The sequence below is a fragment of the Pongo abelii genome, chromosome 7 (genome assembly GCF_028885655.2).
Source record: "Pongo abelii isolate AG06213 chromosome 7, NHGRI_mPonAbe1-v2.0_pri, whole genome shotgun sequence".
NCBI classification, from domain to species: domain Eukaryota; kingdom Metazoa; phylum Chordata; class Mammalia; order Primates; family Hominidae; genus Pongo; species Pongo abelii.
Window position 1 is genome coordinate 140997605 of NC_071992.2, and position 18932 is coordinate 141016536.

Sequence of the window (18932 nt, forward strand, 5' to 3'; positions counted from 1 at the left end):
ATCAAGAGTCAAACAGCCTGGGTAGGGAAGGGCAGGAGTCATCCAAACGGGGTCCTCACCCCCTCCAGATGTCAAAGCTCCAGGGGCCACTGCCAGCCAGAGCTGCTGCCTCTGCTCTCAGCTAATAGTGGCTAAGAAGGAAGCCCTAGGCAGCTGAGTCCCAGGGGAGAGCACACTTGGAGGGGCATCACCCCAAGGAAAAGGTGGAAAGGATTATAGGAAAAACCAAAGGTTATCTATGTGCCACAAGGAGGGGCTTCAGGTTCCAGTCTCTAACATAACATTTCTACAGTGTTAATAGCATATAATGTACCTATTATACCAATAGTATAGTATTATAATACTTCCATTATAGTTGTCTCGTTCAAAGAACACCCAGGTGGCCCTGACTACCAATGGATTCTAAATAGAGAAACTTAACAACCTGTTACATGTGTCAGAGAACATTCACTGTTGCCAAGTAGTGTTTCTATAGGTATGAATGAAGGACACTCCTCTTAGGCAAAACAGGTAAGGCTTTGAGGAGCTGTCACATCTACCCAGCTGCTTTGAGGTCATTGCTTCTCTGCATTTTATGTTACCCCAGTCTCTACTCCTAGGGGAAGATGGTTCAGCAAGGTCACCAAGACCCTCCTGGCCAGAGTGGGGGTTTCTTTAGACCGCAGGAGAGGAGCTCCTTAACCACCTTTAAGCAAGTTAATAATCTGTTCAGGGCCACCTGAGGATTAAGTGGCATAGACCAGAGTAGACAGCGTCCCCCAGCATGAAAGAGACTCCAATGTCCTAGTGTCAGAGGCAAAAAGGAAAATTACAGAGCTCAGCTTCCTCCTAAGTGAAAAGCTGAACTTTTAAAACCTTACACAAATGTGTCTACGGAGTCGAAAACAACACAGAGAAGCTGTGACATTTAAAAAAAAAAAAAGAGCAAATGATGAACTCAAGTAACAAATCTTCCACTCAGCATCCCAGTGGCAGAGAGAAATGCCAACCTCAGGACTCCTACATGTGTTTTATGCTGAAGGAGCTATTTCAAGCAGGAAAGGTTCTGCTTCTATGCCATTCCCAGTTTCTGTTTTGTTTTGTTTTGAGGTATGTCTTTTTAAATATCCACAATAAAAATGTAACCATCCCAAATATATTTCAATGATAGAAATACATGACCACTGTTTAGTTTAAATCAACACTATCTCTCTCAAAACTGCCTCCTAGCTGGGTGCAGTGGCTCATGCCTGTAATCCCAGCACTCTGGGAGGCCGAGGCAGGTGGATCACCTGAGGTCAGGAGTTCAAGACCAGCCTGACCAACGTGGTGAAACCCCATCTCTACTAAAAATACAAAAATTAGCCGGGTGTGGTGGCAGGCGCCTGTAATCTCAGCTACTCAGGAGGCTGAGGCAGGAGAATTGCTTGAACCTGGGAGGCGGAGGTTGCAGTGAACCGAGATCATGCCATTGCACTCCAGCCTCAGTGACAAGAGCAAAAAAACGCCGTCTCAACAAAACAAAACAAAATAAAACAAAACTGCTATAAAGATTACTATAATTGATACAAAGCCCAGAGCATAGTGCCTGACACATTTGTATGTGCTGATAAATACTAGCTTTCCTGATTCATATGAGCTAACGATTGAAGGCTACTATGAACCAGGCACTGAAAGCTCTCAAAGACTCCACACACACCTTCTCAAAGACTCCACACACACCTTCTCAAAGACTCCACACACAGCCTACAAAGGTGCTGTTATCACATCCAATTTACAAATGAGAAAACAGGTACACAGAGGTTAAGGCAACTTCCCAAAGGTCACACTGCAAAAAAGAGTGCAGGCTGGGATTCAACTCAAATCAAAGGTTCTTAAACAGCAGCCATGCAATTTCTTTAACAAGAGGGTAGCCCTCATGCCAGAATAATTTACCATCTTTTCCATTTTATGCTAAAGCCATTTTGGGGGTTGTTTTTAAGTGAAGTCAGAGCAGGGTGGGGACACTAGTCATCAACGTGTGCCCACCCCCATCTTCGGCAGCCTCCCCCAGGCTGTGCTCAGCCCTATTTGCTAAATAGCAGGTCCCTGGAGGTTGCACAACCATCAGCAGCAAAGTAGCTGGAATCCAAAACTAACACGGCTATCCCTTCAACGCTTTCTCTTCTCCTCGGGCAAATAATCCATCAGTGCACAAGGCCACAGGTGTGAGGGGAGACGCAGGAGAGAGGCCCCATTCCAAGAGAGTAAGCCTTTGGATCTGAGCCTCACGGAACAGGCAGGCTCTAGCCTACAGCCTCCATTCCTGCAGGGTGAGAATACAGTAGACAGGAGGCTAAAGTGGCCGGTTTGGCTCTCGTGATGCAGAAGGAAGCCTGGAGTCAGCAAGGGGAGACCAGGCTGCTGAATGGGCCAGTGGCTAACTGCAAGACCAGCTCAGGGCAGCTAACTGAAACAGCAGCTCCTACTTCAACGAAGGGCAACTGGGTGGGGAGGGAAATGACCCAGTGTGGACATTGTCCTTACAGCACACACAAAAAGCACATGCCTACGTATGATGATGATGGGATATGGCACTTCAAGGCAAATTTATACTAAACATCAAAGAAAACCAGGGCTTTTCTGAAACCAAAACACATTTCTAATCACTTTCTTGAAGAAAACAAAAATGGATGGGCTCTGAACCAGCTATAACCATTTTGTCTTACTTTTTGAACATTGACAAATGGTCATCCCAGCCCTTCCTTCCCCAGTCTATGAACTTTTCAGACCATCCTGGTTCCTCTCCTGATGTTTCCTAAAGTAGTGAAATGACAGTACATTCAACTGTCTGGCCCCACTTTATTTCCATGTGATTTAAACCTGATGTTTAATGTGACAGCACTTCCATTTAAAGTAAGCAAAAAAAAAAAGAAAAAAGTTTCTTATACACAAATGTTTTAACGTTTAATGTGTAATGTTTAACATTTGGTTAAAAAGGAAGCAGCCCGTGATTTTTAAAAAAATGAAATTTTAAAAATGGAAGAAAAACAATGACCCCAAAATCCTCATTCAAGGAATTGTGAAGAGAAACAAAGTCTCACAATAGCCTGCAGTACACTATCAAATACTAGCTTTATGTATATATAGATATATACGTACATACACATATAGATATGTACACACATATATAGATATATGTACATGCAAGGATCCAAACCTAGTAGGGTATTTCCAAGAGTGCCAGCTTCTCTGACACCCTGGAAGGGAACTCAGAAACACAGGTCTCTCTCCAGATTAGAAAACCCCAACTGGAGGCCAGAGGTGGGACATGCCCTAGGAAGCATCCAGACAGATGGAGTGGAACAACACAACCTCTCCAACACGAAGGAGCCCACTGCCATATCTGAATCTGGCTGCAAATCTGTCAAGACACAGGGCAGGTGGAAACATCAGAAACCATCTTACTGAGATGGTCAACCGATGGCTGAGCAGACACACTCAGGACCAAGACCCCATAATACAGCAGTTAAAAGCCTCCTGGCTCTGGAATCGGAGCCCAGTTGCAGCCTCTTCCAGTGTCAAGAAGAGAAGTTACCAAGTGGATGGTGGTGAGGCTATAACAAGCCAGCACCCACACTCGGTGGGGGCTCTGACACCACTCCCATTTCCATTATCAAACCAAGGAGAGCGAAAAAGTGACCCGGGCCATAGGATGCTCAAATACTCATCATCTGAACAAAACAGAATCTTGTATCTGACAACAGCAGAGCAGCACAACCATTTGGTTTGCAGCCACGGCCAAAACTTGGAGATTGCAAATGTACCATCAGAGTACAGACAGCCACAGGATAGCAAAAACCTTTCTTTATTTCTTTTTTTCTAGACGAATGAACTGTAAGCTACTTTGCATTCCTTTCAGCTTCTTATTTTTTAGTGTCTGATACCATGGCCATTAAAAACAATCTCTAAAAAGTCTTTGTTGCACATCAGAATGAGACAGCTGGGTTACTGGCATGAGGAAATGTTCAATCTTGTCATTTTGCAAAGGAATTCATATTCATAATTAATGACGCTTTTGTCCATGCCAGAAGGAAAATCTAAAGGCTCAACTATGCCTAAGTAAATTCTATCCAAGCCAACTGCAGTACGGTTTTATAAATTATAGAGCAACAGAAAAGAACAAGATTTTGTGAGTTGCAAGCATAAAGAAAAGAATGAACGACAAGGCGGCCATGTTTCAAGGAAGCAATGAGATTAGGAACGTTCATTTCTAAAAGGATGGGTAGATTTTCCTTCTCCCTCATAAAAGCAGCAGTAATCGAAAACTTCAACATCCTAAGAAAAGGCATATATTTGACCTGCTACATATATTTCAGAGATTCAATAACACTTTGTTTGTGAGTGTGCCAGACAGATACCACTAGGTTCCATCACTGGCCCCAAATGTCAACTAAAGATAATGAAGAAGGGGGGCAGATAAGCTACAAAGTTAGGTTTGGTTTAAGAGGCATGTCTATGGAGATGCTGGTAGATAAGTAGAAACCCCCTTGAATAAACGCTAGTGAAACACTTCAAAGAAATGTCCTTAAAGGTAACTTTGCTCGTCACACAGCCATTAGATAAACAAATGTGTGTTCAAGTAGAAACTCATTCCATTCATTCAAAGAAGATTTATTTGGCCCCTACTATGATGTTAGGGGCTAAGGCTATAATGATAAAACACAAAACACTGCCAGAGGCTGGGAAGGGTGGGGACAGGGAGTAACTGCTTAATGAGTATGGGATTTTTGTGTGTTTTTCTCATGGTAAATAAATAAATAAATAAATATAAAACAAAAAATTCACCATTTTAATTAACCGTTTCTAAATATACAATCCAGTGACATTAAGTATATTCACATTGTTAATGTAACCATCACCACCTCCATCTCCAGAACCTTTTCATCATCCTGGTACAGGGCTTTCTTTCATGGTAATGAAAATGTTTTGGAATTAGATGAGGTGGTGTTACACAGCACTGCAAAAATGTCCAAACTGTCACTAAATTGTTCACTTAAAAATGATTAGTTTTATGTCATATGAATTTCACCTCAATGAGAAAAAAAATAAAAGAAAGGAGCCGGGATGCAGTGACCCATGCCTGTAATCCCAGCACTTTGTGAGGCCAAAGTGGGAGAATCTCCAGACCAGGGAACAGGTAACATACAGTACAGTGATACGACAGTGAAGCCCAGATTCTGGGCAGAGCTCTTGGGGGGATCCCAAGCCCCTCAAGGAGGAAAGGCGTCCTGGAGGAGAGACCGCCTGAGATAACCTTGGAGGGTAAGTCAGAGTCTGCAGGTGAGGGAAGGGAGAGGGCATTCCAAGTGTGTGTGATGCAGGAGAGACTGACATATTCAACACACCTGGGGCATGTACTGGGGAGACAGCCAAAAACCCCACATTCATTCAAGACACCATTCATCCCCCAAATCTAATCACAAATCATACAATAAACTAGCAATCATTATAAATATACACCATACTTAAAATATTTGTTTAAAATAATAATTATAAAAAATACTTTTAAAATGCCGGAAGAAGACATTCAGGAGAAAATAAGGACTGAACTGGATCCCAAACAGCGGCAGAAGTTGGAGACAGACAAGTGGGAAGGGACAGGCCACGGGGGGCGAAGGCGGAACCCAAGTGAGCACCACGTCTCTAAGTGACCAAGGAGCCAGCAGTCGGAAGGTGGCCAGGGACCCCCAAAGTCCCAAGTCACAGGAGCACCACGACCTCTCATCACAGCTGCCTGGGCTTTACAATTTATAAAATGCTTTCACAACTATGACCTCATTTGACTTCCACCGTCACCCTGACAGGCAGGTACAGCAGACCTAACTGTCATCTCATAGACAACAAAACTCAGGTGTGTCCGGCTGTACTGACCCACCCAGGGCCACACAGCTGTGAGCAGGCAGAGGGGGCCTGCAGCCGCCTCCTGATCCAGCTCCGCCTCCCTGAGCCCTCTCTCCATCACGCAGGCAGCACAACACGACTGGGAACTCAAGTGCTCTGTTCACCCCATTCCTATTCTCATTTGACTTAATCTTCTGAAAACAACAACAAAAAACCTGCATATTTTCACTCTGGGAAATGACCTTTTGGTAAAAAGGAAGCAGTCTTTTTTTAGTAAGATGTGGCCTGTTTACAGAGCTGTATACGTGCAACTTGGCAGAGTAGTTGTTTTTCAGATGAAACAATGCATGGACTGTCGAATTCCTAACATCATAACTTAGTTATGAATGATTTAAAACCTAGCTTCAATGAACCAAGCTAGCTACAACTGCCTCAAAAAAGGCATTGCCATAGTTCCATTAAATTGCCCAACAAAACCCAAAGAGGTCTAGCTTGGTGGTTCTCAACCAGGACTCATCTCAATACACATTTTTGGTTTTCACAACTGAGAGGGGTAGAGGCCGAGAACGCTGCTAACCAACCTACAATGCACACCACGCCCCTCACAACTAATATTTATCCAGCCCCAAATCACAGATTGAGAAGCCCTGGTCTCAATTCTGAGGTGTTTCCATAAAGTGATCCCTGAGGTAGGAAGAACGTGGTACTAGAGTCTCACATAGACAAGACACACACTCCAGAAACGTATGTCTGGCACACTGGGTTAAAATGTCAGGCAGCTTCAAAGTTGTGTGCCATTTTAACCAGGTGACTTCAAGTCACCAAGAGTTTCCTCATTTGCAAAATGGGGTTCCCACTACCTTTCTCAACCTGAGATAAGGCAGCTGGCGGGCAAGTCGAGAGCCCCAACAGCAGAGGACCCACAGTCAATGCTCAAGACCGAGGCTGGACTGAGCTCACTAAATAGCACACTCTCCCAGCACTCGCTTTTTCCAAAACATTTGAAAACACAGACGCCAGAGCGATGGGCATCATCTAAATAAGGGTGGAGGCAATTACTATCCTTCAATCTCATTAAGCAGGAGTCCATATACCTGCATGGAAACCAGGGCTTGGGATCACTGTCGTCTCCCACAAAGACATACTGTAGTCAGCGACCGGTAGGACCACCTGGACCACTGCAGGAGGTTGGGTGGTGCGTGTATTTACATGGCTCATATTTCCTGTAGTTCCAGCACAAGCAACACCTCTTGCACTTGGGCTTAAATCGTATTATCCAAATGAAGTATCACTCTCCTAATCAGCATCCCCTTTAAGCAAGCACAGATGGCAATCACGTGCTTAAGTGGCAAATCAAGGGCTGAAATCCGGGCAAGCTCTCCCAGGCTCTCGGATCTGGTTCTGTGAGTGGGTTCTGAGAGACAGGGGTCAGGAAACACAAGATGACTGGCACGCGCAGAGAGCTCAAGGTCTTTTGTCTGCCCTCAAGCCCTTCTGGTGAACCAAATGGACTCCACCAGAGTCAGCGGGTAAACACCCTTGTCAGCCTCGCAGGCCAGTCATTCTCAAAGAGAAGCCTGTGGATCAGCAGCACAGGAAGAAGAATCTTTACTATCGCCTCCACAATTCTTTTGTGTTTTATTACATCCTTTGGCCATCTCTGAGAAACTGTGCACTGTCCTGCTTCTGACAATCATGTTAAAAGGGCGCGTATTAAAGGTCCCTTTCTGTCTTAGCAGAAACAGTATTTTTTCATTTTACTTGTAATCAATCAGCTTTGCCCCCTTTCCTGATTTTAAAGGCAGGAAGAAGCAGCATTGTATTGAACTGTGAAATGCGCTCAAATGCGGCTCTAAAGGGAAGTACCACCCGGGCGGCTGGATATTAGTTTCCATGGTAACCGAGGTCCCTGGGCCCTAGCACACACAGCATGAAATGCTGCAGATTACCACAGCAGTGTCTTTTACTAGAAATAAGAGATCCATGGCAATTGTAAACATTTGGGAATCAAAAAACGTGTATTTGTGTGTATGTGCATACATGTGTGCGTGTGTGTATGTATGTGCATATGTGTATACTGTGTGTATATATGCGTGTGTATGTGTATGTTGTGTATGTTGTGCGTGTGTGTACGTGTGTGTGTATATATGTGTACGTGTATGTTGTGAATATATGTGTATGTGTGTACATGTGTATATCTGTGTGTGTATGTTGTGTGTATGTATATGTTGTATGTGTGTACATGTGTATGTTGTGTATGTGTATATGTGTATGTGTGTGTACGTGTGTATGTGTGCATGTAGATGAATTGAAGGCAATGTAAATGAATTGAAGCCTCATTATTCTTACAGTTAAGAAGCTTATGTCAAATGAAACAAATGATTAAAATGTAAGCAAAAATAGCCTCCCCTCTTCCAAAGAGCTAAAAGAAAACAAAAATATCTTCTGCAGAAAAAGGAAGAACCAGAATGGAAGCAGAGAGCTGCTTTGGAAACCAGATGACCACGGGTTTCTTATTAACACACAAGCAAACCAAAATGTCTGTAAACAATCACCGGCTGAGAGCACAGAACAGAGATTTTTTTCACAACCTATGCCATGTCCTCCTTCAACCCCCTCACCATGAAACCAAGAACACAGAGCCAACAACTGCTTAGGTGGTTTTTAAGGGAAATCACGCAATAGAAAACCCAAGGCTAGACTCCCCACTCTCCTTCTTCCTAGCTGTGTGACCTCGGACAAGTGACTTCACTGAGACTCAGTGTCTCCAGTAAAAATGAAAAGGTTGCACTAGACACTAGGTGAGCAGAAGAAAAAAAAAATCCTGTATCTTCTCAAAAATGAAAGGCCAGATAGTTACTTTAAAAAAAAAAAAAAAAAAAAAAAACTTCCAAGTAGTTCTCACTTTAAGCTTTCTTAAAGTAGTGTATACAAATCAAATTTCTTTAAAATGAGTCAGGAGAATTCACTGCCAAATTCTCAGTGACAGAAGACCTTTTTTAGTATTCTATAACTATTCCTTGAGTTATTTTCCGGTAACAACACTTCTACAGCAGAGGAAACAAGCGCAGGTTAAAGTGAAAATTTTAGTTCCAACTAGCTTTCACATTTTGTGTGTGTTTTCTAGCTGAGACTTTTTCAGAGGGAGCACAGAGAAGGCATCTATGTGGTCTGACCAAACAGACCCGTCCTAGAAAAATACTAGTTTGACAACTTCAAGTGTCTTCAAGTTCACATTTACATTTCAGATGGTTATTTTTATCTAAGATGGGCAGAGCAGACCAAACCAAGTTCATAGCTCTATGGCAAATGATTCTTCACAAGAGAACATTAAAAAAAAAAAAAAATTCTTGGCTGGGCATGGTGGCTCACGCCTGTAATCCCAGCACTTTGGGAGGCTGAGGTGGGCGGATCACCTGAGGTTGGGAGTTTGAGACCAGCCTGACCAACATGGAGAAACCCCATCTCCACTAAAAATACAAAAATTAGCTGGGTGTGGTGGCGCATGCCTGTAATCCCAGCTACTCGGGAGGATGAGGCAGGACAGTCACTTGAACCCGGGAGATGGAGGTTGCAGTGAGCCAAGATCGCACCATTGCACTCCAGCCTGGGCAATGAGAGTGAAACTCCATCTCAAAAAAAAAAAAAAAAAATTCTTTGCTTCATCTGCATGAACTAAAATAACTGCATTCTTTTCATGAATGTTAATACTTTACCGAAAATGACTACAAGGTGTGTGTGTGTGGCAGTGGGGATGGGATGGGGTATTAGTTATTAAGCCAAAACAAAAAGCCAATCTATGGGAAGCAAAGGCAAGAACTAGGATGGAAAGAGGTGGGGGAGGAGAAGAGGGGAGAATTGTCAGTGCTTGTATACAAAATGCACGGTGGCTCTGTTAGCTGGAAGTAGGAAACTGCTGAGTAAACCACTTTATTATGTAAACTGCCTAACAAACAAATAACCATGCTGCACACAAATCAACTCAGTCACCCATAAAAACACACATCCTCTCCAAGCTTGGACCTTCCTCCCCACTGCTGCTGTTACCGCCACCGCCACCACCACCACATAATTCACCGGCATTGATGAAGGCTGCCGAGGTTAGACAGAGAACAGCACACACACAACCAGATGTAATTCAAGTATCATCTGGGGAAATACACTAAAGCCTAATGGGGAAACCCCATTGAATGGAGCAAGAATTTTTCTCTGTTAGGGGTAAGACAATCCTGAGCAGGACAGACACACATGCTTGGGTGTGGAATTCTGATATCCCTCACTATCCCTGCTGGAGGATTATAGAATTCTGATGACATCCTGCCCTGGGGATCCAGGATATGTTTTGGTAAATGTGGGATTCCGGTGAGTTCATTCTGGGCTAACACATGATGACTGCCCTTTCAAGTGTCATTCCAGGAAGACACGGTTAAAAGCAAAACACGACTGAGGCAGAAGCACTGGTTGACCACAATGAACAATTCTCTCCGGCAACTGTTGCTACCCAACCAAAGATCAATAATAAAAGGCCACTTGTCAAATGGGGAACAGTGCTGTCGTCAGGCATCAGTTTTTACATCAAGAAAAAAAGAGCAATGGGATTAGAAAGGAGGGATTCATTTTATCAGCAGTAATGCTAGGCTCATGGTTACAAATCTCCTAAATATACGCACTTGCCCATCAAAATAATCAGACATATAAGCAACCATAACTCCATCAACTGAAAAACATCAAAAACAAGGTATTTTTTAAAATTTATAAAATAAAAACACTCTCTATAAATATACAGATTCATTGTTATTTCTAGTCCTTATTATAGTATGACTTGTAAAAATGCTAAAAATGCATGACACCCTACTGTCCTGGGCTCAACACAAAGTCTGAAGTTTCATAGAAAGCACACCCCAAAAAATGACAGCTTTAAAAAAATGGAGAATAGTAAGACAAACTTCACATGCCTGGGCCATTTTTAAAAAGATGTTTTATTCATAGCAGATGTATATATTGTGCTAACAAATTAAAATGACACAAAACAAATTGAAGTGGAAAAACACCAAAATGATGAGACCAAAAGCAGAATGTACATTTACAACCCCATTTAAAACAATATTTTTTACATCACCTCCCACTAGGGCAATGGCAGCTCTAAAACCTGTGTATAGGAGGGCTTAGGAGCTGGAAAATTTATCTTGAAGCTATGCTTACATAATAACCACAGTTTTTAGCAATGTTGCCTATTATTATAAATATTAATCATTTTTATAGATTTTATTTGTACTTTATGTAAGATTGAGATTATAAAAAGTGTTCAATATAAAAAGTATATGGATACACATACATACATACATACATGTACACAAACACACACATATATATATAGTTTAGGTGGTTTCAAGAGTTTTTTATTTTTTTTGAGACCAAGTCTTGCTCTGTCGCCCAGGCTGGAGTACAATGGTACAATCTTGGTTCACTGCAATCTCCGCCTCCCAGGTTCAAGCGATTCTCCTGCTTCAGCCTCCCAAGTAGCTGGGACTACAGGTGCCCGCCACCACACCCAGCTAATTTTTGTATTTTTAGTAGAGATGGGGTTTCACCATATTGGCCAGGCTGGTCTCGAACTGCTGACCTCAAGTGATCCACCGGCCTCCACCTCCCAAAGCGCTGGGATTATAGGCGTGAGCCACCGCATCCGGCTGATATGCCTTTTTATTTTTAATCAAATGAAGAAATTTGACTACATTCCTTTATGGTAATATTCAAAGAATTTTCAGTTCCAGACCTAAAAGAAGGGCCTTTTTTATATGATGTTTTTAATTTGAAAAAAAATTGTTTTCAGTTTGAGGCTAAAGTGTTTGCTAAGTAGCAATAAGAAGACAAATATTTCAGGTGATAGATATCCCAATTACCCTGATTTGATTTTTTTTTTTTTTTGAGACAGAGTCTCGCTCCATTACCCAGGCTGGAGTGCAGTGGCATGATCTTGGCTCATTGCAACCTCCGCCTCCCGAGTTCAAGTGATTTTCATGCCTCAGCCTCCCGAGTAGCTGGAATTAGAGGCCCGCCACCAAGCTCAGCTAATTTTTTTGTATTTTTAGTAGAGCCAGGATCTCGCCATGTTGACCAGGCTGGTCTCAAACTCCTAACATCAAGTGATCCATCCACCTCGGCCTCTCAAATGATTTGAACTTTACACATTATATGAATTTATCAAAGTATCATATGAGCCCCCATAACATGTAGATGCATCAATCTTTTTAAAAAGAAAAAAAAAGTTTGCTAGGTAGAAATAGTAAGACTCTAATTACATGAAAGAGTTCTGGGCTTGAACACCAAAGGCAATCCAGAAGTTAAAGGCTAGTGAAGTCTCAATTAAACAATCTGGTTAAAATAAAACTCAGGAGCAAACAAGAGCAGTCTGGCTGGAGCCAGGGAACAACCCAGCTGAGAACCCAAACAACCCAGCACCTTCTCCCCTCAGAGGGAAGATTCCCTCCCCTCCTCCACTCCATCCATGAAGCAGGGTGGGTGCCTTCTACCCAGTTGTCCCTTGCACCAGAGATTGACCTCAGGGAGGGGTCACCAAGATTCAAATTCTGAACTCCAGGGAGGAATCCTGCCAAGACCCCATCCCAACAGCCCCTTGCTCGAGAACTGACGGGCTTCCCACCAGGATCCATGAGGGCTGCATAAAAGTGAAAGCTACTGTTTGCGCACAGTCATTCATTCAGCAGATGGGTCTGCACCCTGCTGAAGGCCAGATACTCAGCATCTGGGAAAGTGAGTTCCCAGGAAGGAGCAGGTCCTGTTGGAGGTGTCTGCAATCTGGTGGGGAAGATAGTGACAGCACAGCTAGGGGAATCCTCTGACTCCAGCATGTCCCCCGAGGCCCTGAGCAAGGACCCAGTTTACTTCCTGAGGGAAGACAAAGGTCTCACAAGTGATACAGCTCTTAAACCCCTGGGAGACAAGCAGCAGATCCTCAAGCATACAAACAGGGTGAAGAAGGGGAGGGCTGGAAAGGACATTCTGGGCCTAGAATGCACATGTGCCAGCAGATAGGAATCAAGGGTTTTAAGGGTTTCAGAAAACAGTGAGCAGTTCTTTGTGGGTGCAGTTGCTGGCCATGGGTGGGGAGATGTCATTGGACAGGTGGGTTATGGCAAGATGGCAAGAGGCTTTACGGAACAGCACAAACATACCTCACTGGAGAGCAACATCTCCTGGAAAGCTTTTCAAAATTGGAGATTCTTGGGTCTCACCCAGTTATTCTGATTCCATGGGAGTGGCACAGCCTTGAAATCTGTGCCTTAAAGTGAACTTCTTGAGTGACTGTGACGCCTAATGCCAGATCTGGATACCATGGCATTTACCAAAATCTGTACTGCAAACATGTAACACATTTGTAAGAACTAAGCCATCAGCAATTTTCTTCACCAACCTCGGCGATCCAGACTCACTGATTAAAGTGCACGTCTGATGGTCTAGCCTTTGATGCCTGTCCTAGAAGGTCCGGTGTCCACCTGCCTTCCTCCTGTAAACACTCCAAGTCTGAGAGGGGGCATCAACCCAAATGCCCATCTGTAATTTTCCCTTTTCTCTTCTAACCTTCTCTCTCCATTATCTTTGGCTTAATCTTGCTTCCTCCACTTCCTTTGTACTCAGAGCAAAAACTGGAAGCTCTAAAGATAATATAGAAAAGGAAATTTACACTGTCCAACTTCATTCATAGTTAATGAGAACCAAGGCAAGATTTAAAATCATAGAATATAGAGCCAAAAAAAATTACTTGTGATCATCTAGGCTCCTAGGCCCTTTATAGGTGGGAAAATGGAAGCTCAGAGAAGGGAAATATTTACTCAAGGTCACATAGCTGCAAAGGCACGAAGTCAAACCTACGCATCCCAGATCCCAAGCTAGTTGTTATTCTAACTACCGCATATAGACTTTTGTTATTTCAACTACATAGATTATTTTTTGTGCTACACAGATTTTTTTTAATGCATTCAGGATCAAAATGAGGAATAAAATTCATACACCCGTAAGCCTCTGCCCTTACACATCAGGGACTTGCGCAGAGTATGGAGCGGACGACACACTCCCTCTTAGTCAGCACTGGCCCATCCTGGCCACTGTGCCATCTGCTTGTGTCAGCAAGGGCCTTTGAAGAGCAGTGTTGTGTGACTCTCATTTTCATCTGCCTCTGTAATTACTTTTATGGTTTTGAACAACCATCTCAGGGAAGTTTAGATGATAATACATCCAATGCCTGAGAAAGGCACTTCAGATTCTCAGAAGGAAGGAAATGGATCCCAGCCAGACTAGATCATCTCTAATGTCCAGAATCTTAAATTTGTCACCCTAAAAAGTAGGCATGATTTCAAGACTGAAAATCAGGATAGCTAGCCTTTATTGAATGTGTACCATGGGCTGGGCTCTGTTCTGAGTGGTTTATGTGTATTAAGTCTTTTTGTTCTCACCACAGCCTATGTGGTAGGTACTTATCATCTTTTTCTTAATTTCCTTAATTTTCCTTTTCTTATTTTTTTAAGTAGCCCAGACAAATGCATGCCACTCAGTTCAAACATTTCTCAGCTCCTGTGATAGCCACATGCTGGTCCATTATGGAGGTGAAGGAAGCAGAGACCCTGCTCCACAAAGCCTCGGGTTCCATGTCTACCAGATACCTAGAAACCAATTCTTTGTGTTCAATAATACAGAAAATGGTACTTTCATATTTAAAACAAATTGTATATTCATCCAGAGTCTAAAATCAACAAAATATGGAACTGCGCCTAGTGCTAATAAACTGAAATTCCATTATAGTTTAATTATTAACCCAAATATACACATTATAATATCCCCTTATACCCTTTGATTTAAAAAAAATGAAAGCAATTAAGTTCTAACATATTTGCACATTCTGTTTAACAATAGGTACATAACAACTACATTGATTTTGCTCTTATAGTGACTAGTATTCAAAGTTTTTCCTAAGTAAATTTTATTAATAGCTAGTGCAAAAGATTTCCTATAAAGGACAAAGACCACTCAGAGCTGTTTCCTTTTGGAAACAATATGAGATGCTAATATTTTGGAAACCAGAGAGACCCGCTAGCTTGAAATGCTGGGCACTTGCCCAGAAGAGATGCACTTAATAATAACTGCGATTCTCTCCTACCACTTCCATCAAGAGGGACTAAAAAAAAAAAAAATACATGTAAAGGCTCTAAGCAAGGGAGTAACCAAGGATATTCTTTCTGGAGAAGGTAGCTATCAAACCACAAACTCTGTTAGAGTCACGGCCTACACCAACCCTAAGCCCAAATCTATTTGCTGCTGACCAAAACAGCTTGAAGAACTTTTTACAGATTATCATTTCCTTGGTGATCCATACATCATTAAATATAGATCACTTGTAGGACTCCAAAAGGATATATACATGGGCATTAATTGCAGCAGAGCTTGTAGGAGCAAATACCTGGAGATAACCTAAATATCTATCAAGAGAATAATGACTCAATTGTGTTATAGTCAGACAGTGCTATATTCAGAAATCCCATTTGGCCGCTAGAAAGAATCAGGTGGATTTATAGGTACTGGAAAGATAACTATAATATACTATGCAGTAAAAAGCACAGGAACAATGTTTCTTAGGGGCTACCTTCTGAAAAAGGTCACACAGGTATATTTTATTCCATGTGTCATTCCACATATTGTGGAAAACTGGTGTTTTTTTTTCCTCCCAGGCATGTTTGTTTATATATGCAAAAACATCTGTAAATTACACTAAACCCAATTCCCAGGAGGGGCGGGGAAGTGGGGAGGATAAATTTTACTTTATATACTTATTTCAATTTTTTTTTTTTTTTTTTTTTTGGACAAAGAGTCTTGCTCTGTTGCCCAGGTTGGAGTGCAGTGGTGCAATCTCGGCTCACTGCAACCTCCACCTCCCGAGTTCAAGCAATTCTCCTGCCTCAGCCTCCCAAGTAGCTGGGATTACAGGTGCCCGCCCCTATGCCCAGCTAATTTTTATATTTTTAGTAGAGACAGGATTTCAACATGTTGGTCAGGGTAGTCTTGAACTCCTGACCTCAGGTAATCCACCCGCCTCGACCTCCCAAATGCTGGGATTACAGGTGTGAGCCACCGTGCCCAGCCTACTTATTTCAATTTTTTAAACCAAAGAACATGTTCTATTTTTTAAATTTTTAAGTAAAAATTAATAACAATCACTTCTGACACTTATTAAGAAGGACATTGAAGTTTCTCTTATCTCTGTAAAATATACCTTCTTTCTATCACCCATATACTTTTAGGTCATTTGAGAGTTCTCCCACTCTCACATTCAATGAAAATAGTAGTACATATGGATTTTAAACAGAAAGTATCCTGGCATCACTAAAAATGATCTGAAATCCCATGGTCTAAAAATATGTCAAAGCAGCCGGGTGCGGTGGCTCACGCCTGTAATCCCAGTACTTTGGAAGGCCAAGGCAGGTAGATCATGAGGTCAGGAGTTCGAGACCAGTCTGGCCAACATGACGAAACCCCCTCTCTACTAAAAATACAAAAATTAGCCGGGCGTGATGGTGGGTGCCTGTAATCCCAGCTACTTGGGAGGCTGAGGCAGGAGAATCACTTGAACATGAGAGGCGAAGGTTGCAGTGAGCTTAGATCATGCCATTGCATTCCAGCCTGGGTGACAAGAGCAAGACTCTGTCTCAAAAAAAAAAAAAAAAAATGTCAAAGCAGGGGTTTGTTCACTACGAGATTATTTGCCTTTGGTGAAATACATCACCTCCAAACTCCTACTCTACCCCCATCACTTCTGTAGTGAGGGTCTTTGGTTTCTTTTTGCACAAGTAATGGCTGTTTTTCTTCCCTTCAAAGATGACAATTTCCAGGCCCTCCAGTGTCCCGCCAAGAACCATTCTGGCAGCAGCATCTTCAAAATCCCAGGTTCCCACTACAGGAACTTATGGACAATCTGGGAATCTCTTTCCAGTCCATCTATAGGATCCATCCAAGAATTAAACATTAAAATATAAAAACATTATTATCACAGAGCCTCAAACATGCAATGCCAGATATCTAAGTTCCTTAAAACAGTAGAGCAGCTTTAAAAAAAAAAAAAAAAGACATATTCTGGGCCAGCCACGGTGGCTCACGCCTGTAATCCCAGCACTATGGGAGGCTGAGGCGGGCAGATCACCTGAGGTCAGGAGTTGAAGACTAGCCTGGCTAACATGGTGAAACCCATCTCTACTAAAAATACAAAAATTAGTCGGGTGTGGTGGCACATGCCTGTAATCCCAGCTACACGGGAGGCTGAGGCAGGAGAATTGCTTGAATGTGGGGAGGCAGAGGTTGCAGTGAGCCAAGATTGCGCCATTGCACTCCAGCCTGAGAGACAGAGCGAGATTCTGTCTCAAAAAAAAAAAAAAAAAAAAAAAAAAACCCATACTGATGACTATTACAGAAAGATATCAATACAGCTGCCAAGTCCAGTTCCAGATACTGCTGAAGTAGAAGAAAATATAAAATGCAATAGTATCGGCCCTGCAATGGTTTGCATATTAAGTTCTTCTTTACAGTTGTATTTTCTCAAGTTTCTATAACAGACACACGTAAGCTATGGAATAATTTTTTTAAAGGACTTTTAAAAAGATATTGGTTAAGATCCACACCAAGCTGACATACTGGATGAAGAAATCATGGTTCTAATTTCTCTGTCGCATTCTCCAAGGGAATGCTGTAAAACCCTGTTGGCATCCTGGAAATGAGGAGAAATATTACTTCCCCTAGGAAAACCTCCTTCACTCCCTGAGTTAATTGCTCACTTTTCTATATTCCCCTAGCACTTTGTTCTACAACTATTACCACACCAAACATATAATTTCTATGTTGAAATTCTCTATTTATACTTCTCATTTTCCCCACTCAATTGTAAGCCCCTCTAGGACAAGGAGAGTCATATTGCTTTTTGTGGTCCCATGATAGTGCCTGAAATAAAAGGAGTTTGTTCAATGAATGAGAAGGGTTCTTGCTGCAAATTCATTCAAATATTTAATTAAGCACCTGTGATGAATGAGTATCATTGCACTGAAGGTACCCATCAGGTGGTTCGGAGAAACTTTCATGTGCCTGGGAGCAGTCCCCAACACTTGCCCTAGAACCCAAATTTTCCAATGTCACCACGACAATGAAAAGAACAGGCCTATAGCTGCCGGTACAACAAGAAGACCCAGAAAGACAAGGCAAAGTAAGAGGCAGGAGAGAGTAGCTGCATTGCAATGAAAAGGAAATCACCCTCCTCCCTTTGAATAAGGGAATTGTCTGTTACTGGTAATGTTGCATGTGTTGCTTTTCTTTTTTTTTTTTTTTTTTTTTTGAGACAGAGTCTCATTCACTGTTGCCCAGGCTGGAGTGCAGTGGTGCGATCTGGGCTCACTGCAACCTCTGCCTCCCGGATTCAAGCAACTGTCATGCCTCAGCCTCCCAAATAGCTGGAATTACAGGCACGTGCCACCACACGCAGCTAATTTTTCTATTTTTAGTAGACATGGGGTTTCGCCATGTTGGCCAGGCTGGTCTCAAACTCCTGACCTCAAGTGATCCACCTTGGATCTCTTGCCTTGGCCTCCCAAAGTGCTGGGATTACAGGCTTGACCCACCGTGCCCGACCATAATGTTGCATTTCTAAAGACGGTCAGGCATACGGGGGTACTCATTTTCTTTTTATACTTTTCACATGTTATGAATAACCTTTATATGATTCAGTACTTGCTGAAGCCATTAAATTTTTTTCATTGATTTAACAAACATACTTTAAACATCTCCTATGTTCTAGGCACTATGTTTTGGGGCTTCAGACATGAATAAGTCATAGTCTGTATCTCAATAGGTTTGCAGTCAAATATGAGGGACACATAAATAGATACAACACAATGAGATCCTTATTTTAAAAGGTTCCTCATTTTATGGAAACTCAGAAAAATGGTCTATCCAATCATCCCTACTGGTTCCCATTCCACGAGGAAACAAGGAAAACCCACGTAAGGAGGAAAACGCAA

General features: G+C 42.4%; 1 protein-coding gene across 5 annotated transcripts in view; it reads right to left on the minus strand.

Annotated features, from left to right (window-relative positions):
• Positions 1-18932, minus strand: part of MTSS1 (MTSS I-BAR domain containing 1) — a 178569-nt gene that overhangs the window by 129936 nt on the left and 29701 nt on the right.